The following is a 6,000-nucleotide window of genomic DNA, read 5'->3' as shown; positions in this document are numbered from 1 at the left end:
CCGCTGTTCGCGTGATGGCCAGAACAGTTGCAGGTCTGCGCTTTCGCGCTCGATAAGGGTGGAAGCTTGACCTTGGTGGCCTGAAAATTTCGTACGTGTGCCCGTCCTATCTTTCTCTGCGGGTTTGCGCAATGTATCTACGAGAACTTCCGGGCTCCTTGAGAGAGAGAGAGAGAGAGCAAATGATAAAGGAAAGGTAGGGAGGTTAACCAGGACGGAGCCCGGTTGGCTACCTTGAGCATTCCTATAGCACTCATGTAAAATAAGAAAGATGTATACAAAGGCTGTAATGCGGACACAGTCGGTCGTCCCTCCACACGTCTGCCTTACTTTTCTCTTCCGCCTTTTCGTACTAGCTTTACTGGTGTTTTCCCATCGCAAACAGTAACAAACTGTAAAATGTTAATGCAGCAGTACCAACGAAAATTGACGCGCACCATACAGAAGCACCAAGAAGTTACTGCGTATGTTTTTGATGTCCGTAAGTTCGCACATTTCCATGCGTGATTATGGCGTAAATAGAGCACTGCAAGCGACGTGTGGAGGCCGTGTATTCGGTGCCCGCTGGCAGAGTGCTGTTCTTTTCTTATGCTTTTCCTCCTTTCAGCAAAACGTCGTAAGGTAACCATTATTTGCTTCTGATACAATTACCACTATACTATTATCAGGTTTTTTCTCGGTTTCAATAATTGCGTGCTTGTCTAGCATTACGATATACAAGTAAGCTCTGAGGTGCATTAGCGCAAGCTCTTGGGCCAGTTGGTGCATGATGAACTTGAAAAAGGGGGTTATGTGCGGTAATGTAAATTTCAATAAAGTACAGTTGAAAGTCCAGCGTCCGTCCGTGTCTAACGCCTTTTCCTTGTGTGCGCGTCCTTCGTGTTTCGCTGGTACCCCCTTTTTTTCAAGTAACCTATCTTGTAGTGTCTTCATAACGGCAGATTTTGGGCACGTGGTGTACAGAAAACAACAAGCTTATCGACAGTTTAAGTACGCCAACTTTCCTGGCTTTCTATTTCGATACCGAAATGGCAACGCTATAAACATTTTCGAGATACATAAACAGCTTTATTGTTTTTTTATTAAAATAAAAGAAAGGTATTTAGACACCTATAGTGGTAACAGCTACTTCTTTTCACTTAATAGTAATAAGAATAAGACAAACATTGTCAAATAAGAAATAACGTCACAGGTGCGGAAGATTTAAAGCGGATGAGCGGAGTTAGCTGATAGAGCGATTGAAGTCCACACATAGTAGACACTGGAACATACAGGACAAAAGACGAGGACAGGTTGCACACTACCCGCACTTTACTGAGTCCTGCCATATACACGTATAATGAGTTCCGAACACGTACACTCAGTTGTATTTATATAATCTTGATATCTTTTTACAAGGTTTTCACATAAGTGCACTCTTACTTATACGAGACATAGGTACTACTATTTTGCATTTCAGAACGTTCTATCGCATCTATGGAAAGCCATCGAGCTTTAGTGTTTTACCTGCAGAAAATCGAGAGCCGGAGTATCCGCCGTGTAGTACTAATAGCCCAGGCAAGCGTATACAGTGAAGCTGCACTAGCGTTGCGAATACGCGAGCCGCAGCGGTCGCAATGAGGTTCGTGCCGAGGCAAACCGCGGGCAAAGGCGAAGTGCACGCGTGATTCCTGCCCGCGCGGAGCAGGTTTGGCGTGTAGGGGCCATGTTCCGGATCTCGAGGGCTCACTCGGGCAATTGCAGTGCGGACACCTTGCTGAGGCCCCGCGGACAACGGAAATCATGTCGGACATTGGCTACGCGCCGGAGGCCCCCTACACTGCTAGCGTAGGTCAGGTCGAAGTGCGTTCCGCTGTATACCTCGTGCAAAGAGTGAGGCACCAGCATTCGCACGAGGTGACCACAGTGGGCAGCTACCACGCGTACGCTCATATGTGACTGACTAGCTGTCGGTCATCGTTAAGGCACATTTCACAGTTCAGAAGTATCCGTTATATGCATTTCACCTTTCATTGATGCGGCTTGCGCGTGTACGTTAACGTTGACTACATATCTAAAGGTTTTACTTTAAGCTTACTTGCTGTGGAATAGAGCCATCGACGATTTCTGCGGCGAGAACAGCTTGATGTTTTTTTTTGTTTTTGTTTTTTTCTATAATGGCACCACGATATATCGAATGGCAGACAGTAATGCGCAAGTTTGCCTTAACGGAGTGTCTTTCGTTCATGCAGCTTTCCATTAACCTTGTCACCTTATAGTATGGAACCACTTTGGACTGAATCCTATGCAGAACATGAAGCTTCCGCGACACTTAACCAGAATTGTTTCGCTGTTCTCTACCTTTCTTTAGCAACGCGGCTGTAACCGGGCATGCCCTGCTCCGCCGCTCAAGGGGACTTCCGCGTTCAAAGGTGTGCTCCCTGGCATCTTGGCTCAATGTTTTCACAAATAATCACGTAGGAAGGAAATGCAGGAAAAGGCGGAGATGTCTGCTGAAAGGACCCATTTAAAACTCGAGACCTGTGCCAGCAACAATTTTCAATGAATAGTGTCGTTTCTTTAGTGTCAGCTTGAAGCAAACATTATTCTTTAGAGCACGGTCAACTCGGTCGACTCGTCTATGGCCACAGCTAATGACACACATTGCAAAGAATCTTGCTAACTAACACACTGTACGCTTCTTCGAAAGAAAACCCGGTCAAAAACTTCAGGTACCATTATGCGCATTATGCGCAGTGCTGAGGCCATGAAGATTTTAAGACAGTGTTCCTGTGCTGTCAAAAAAAAAAAAAACACACCGGATAATGTTCCTTCAGAACAACAAATATCATCGCATTTTGGGGCGTACAGTTGTTGTCACGGAACACATTTCTAGTGCAAGGACTGGGACTTCAGTGTATAGTCGCTTGTTCGGACGTGCCGACAGGATGGGTCTAGCCATCGCGGCAGCAGTTTCTGGAGTCAGCACGTTCGTCGTCACGGCAAGACAAGAGGTTTACAGCAGAAACATTTGTCGTAATTGGCCTATTCTCTGTCGTCTCCTCTAACTGCGCTTGCATCTTCGATTATATTTCTCCAAATGCAGATATGAAAGATCGCCAACTGAATGAACCAGAAAAAAGCAACCCTAAATCTGTTGTTATTGTTTTACTTGCGGGGCAAGTACGCGAGCATTCCCAACGGCAGAACAGCTTCATTAAACTGTAACGTGCACAAGTTCTGCTCTCTGCGGGGAAACATCTTGTTCTACTTCAGATACTGATGAAAATTAAAATTTGGAATGAAGGTATTTCAGCAGTATCTACCCGCGTTAGGCTTCATATCGATCACTTTTCCCCCCTTATGAGCTATAAGGAATATATGCTGGAGGCTAGAAGTATATCGGAGTGAATATTAATTACGTGTTTCCTCTATTCGTGAGCGACCATGGCGACTTTGTAAACACGTGTACACAGCAGTGTTTGGGCAACTAGCCGAAAAAGATAGTGTTCGACGCTCAAACGATAGCGCAATGATACATTATATAACCAAGACCACCAGAACGCACAGGTGCCTTGCGTTGTGGCACACTCGACTAGGCCGTGCATGAAGCAAAGTTGAAGTTTCCCAGTCTGTGCGCTCTGCTGGGCCTGGCTTAGCAACCATGCGCCGGCCAGGAGCCAATAACCGAACGCGGCGACGCCGGAGCGGATTCGAGAAGCTCAGGACCGCCTTGACCGTGGATGCTGAGCCGGCTCGCGGTCACCCAAATCTGGGCCCCACTGATAAATCGCGGCGCCGCAGGGGCCTCAAGGTTCAGTTACCTCGTCCTGGCTTGCTGTGCGCCACCTGGGAACGCCCACGGGAACCCGGCCGCTTCTTTTTCCGTATCGCCGCGCGTACCGCTCGGCACACCCCCGGCAAGGCGGCTTTCCCCCCGAACTTGAAGGGCGCTCCTGAGGGCCGACATAAGAGCCTAATTGGGCGCCGATTGCGCCAGCGCACGCATCTTCCCAGACAACGTCGGCCGCGGCCTGCCGTCGAGCAGGGCCGATCGCGACGCGAAAACCGCGATGCTCGGCTTACACCGGCACCTGCCGCCGCGGCAGCTCAGTGCTTGCGCGGGTCGCGTTTCGGCGCAGCCTCTACCGGCACCCGATTCCATAGTCGTCAAAGTCGCCATAGTCGTCAAAGGGTGCTAGTCGGCGCCTCGGGGAAGGAGCCCGTCAGGGCTGCTAGACCACACGGCGCTCGATCAGTCCGACGCCAGTAACTTATTGTTTGATCGTGCCTTTACGGCTTAGAGTATACACTCGGAATATGTGAAGGCAGCCGCGTATCTGAGCGCTGTGTGGATCACTTCTGGCCACCAAATATTACTTAAGGAGCTTTTTAAGTCTCAGTAGACGGGCGGTTTATTTTCTAAAGTCTTATCCAATCGAATGCGGCCGCCTGAAATTGAATCTGCAGCCTTCCAGTCAGCAGCAAAAGTGCGCAGAAACCGTAGCGGAAGCAGCGGTTGGCTCAGAGCATGGCGTCACTCCAATTGTAGCCTGACCTGCATGGCTGTTTCCTGTCGCTAATTCTCAGGGAATCAAGTTAGGTTGCCTTTCATCCGTCGCCTTGCATCCGTGTGCGCAGGTGCGCGTGCGCGTGTGTGAGTGCGTGTGTGCGTGCGTCTGTGAGTAGAAATTTCCGACAGGACCTGGGAAGAACGATGGAAGTTGTCGACGGGACGAATATTCTCAAGCTCCAGTGCGTGAAAGATGAAGCTGCAGAAGAAATTTGACAACCCGCCCCTTTCGATGCCTTTTGCATTTGTCATTCTTTGAACGCGCTACTTTTTGCTTAGTCGAGACATTTCCAGTCGCTAGCAGCACTACGGCGACGCGAGCTTACATATCCAACTGCCTTCTTTTTGGCTTTCTTTTTTAGTGTCTCTAGTTCAGCCTTCAATGAGTGACGTGCTTTATCCGTTGCCAAATGTTCGTCACTACAGTTAGGGCACCGATACGTGCGAGTTTCACAGGAATCTACATGGCGACTCCTGCCGCATTTGGCCCAGACCAGATTCTGGCGGAAAAGCCCTGAGCGTGACCACTCTTAAGAAATGTATCACATTGTAAGGGCATTGGTACGAGATGTCGAAAAGTTGATAGCACACAAGTCTAGCCTTTAGACGACTAGGCAGCTTTCCACAGGCAAACAGTATCTTCATACACTTTGAAAAGCCCAGAGTTCTAACGCTCATTGCTTTGCATGGTGGTGTGCAAACGATCATGCTCTTAAAAACGTCGTCTTTGAGTTCCGAGTCGACATCAGATACGACACCGGCTGCTATATGCGCACCCTGGGGCATGTAAGGCCCCGTGTGGTTACCACAGATTTCAGACAGGCCAAGCAGAGTTTGCACCATCTTATCATCTTTTGTATCAAAGGCAATGGCATTCTTCCAGGGGCTCACGCCAACTTCTTGGATTAATGCAGGGGCAAGTATGAAAAATAAATCATTAAGTTTCTGTCAGGAGACAGCATTCAAGCTTACAATCGCGTCGACGGGCATGGGAGCTACCGTCGTAGTCACGATGCTGCTGTATATGATAGTCGCTTCGCCTGAGGAGGATGCCGGAGGCGTCCGTCTTGAACAGCAGTGCTTGCCAGGTATGACGTCATCCGAATAATCCGATCTTGAGCCAGAAAGTTCAGAATCAGCAGCGTCTGATCCTACTGAAAAATTAAGCCGCTTCCGAGCCGCGGGCGGTCTGTGCCGGGCGTCAGACGAGTCCAAGACCATTTCTCCCATGGAAAGCTCTGCGGGGAGGATCTCTCAGCAGAGTAGCAGTCTTCGGGGTTCAGCTAAAACGTCGTTGCTTGTTATTGATGCACGGAAAAGCACATAAATAGTGAAAAACTATTCTTGCATACTCTTGCACATACATCGGAGCACAGTCCGCAAGTGCAATCCTTCATCTCCTTAGCGATGTGTCAAGTATGACTTCCTGATTTTAGAGGCAAATATGT

The 6,000-nt window shown here is 48.7% G+C and overlaps 1 long non-coding RNA gene across 1 annotated transcript in view; it reads right to left on the bottom strand.

Moving 5' to 3' along the window:
* LOC139056156 (uncharacterized) overlaps nt 1–6,000 on the bottom strand; it is a 191,227-nt gene that overhangs the window by 104,897 nt on the left and 80,330 nt on the right. The gene's annotated exons all lie outside the window — the stretch shown is intronic.

The sequence above is a fragment of the Dermacentor albipictus genome, chromosome 1 (assembly GCF_038994185.2).
Source record: "Dermacentor albipictus isolate Rhodes 1998 colony chromosome 1, USDA_Dalb.pri_finalv2, whole genome shotgun sequence".
In the NCBI taxonomy this organism is placed as follows: domain Eukaryota; kingdom Metazoa; phylum Arthropoda; class Arachnida; order Ixodida; family Ixodidae; genus Dermacentor; species Dermacentor albipictus.
This window is presented reverse-complemented; position numbering and strand designations above follow the sequence as displayed.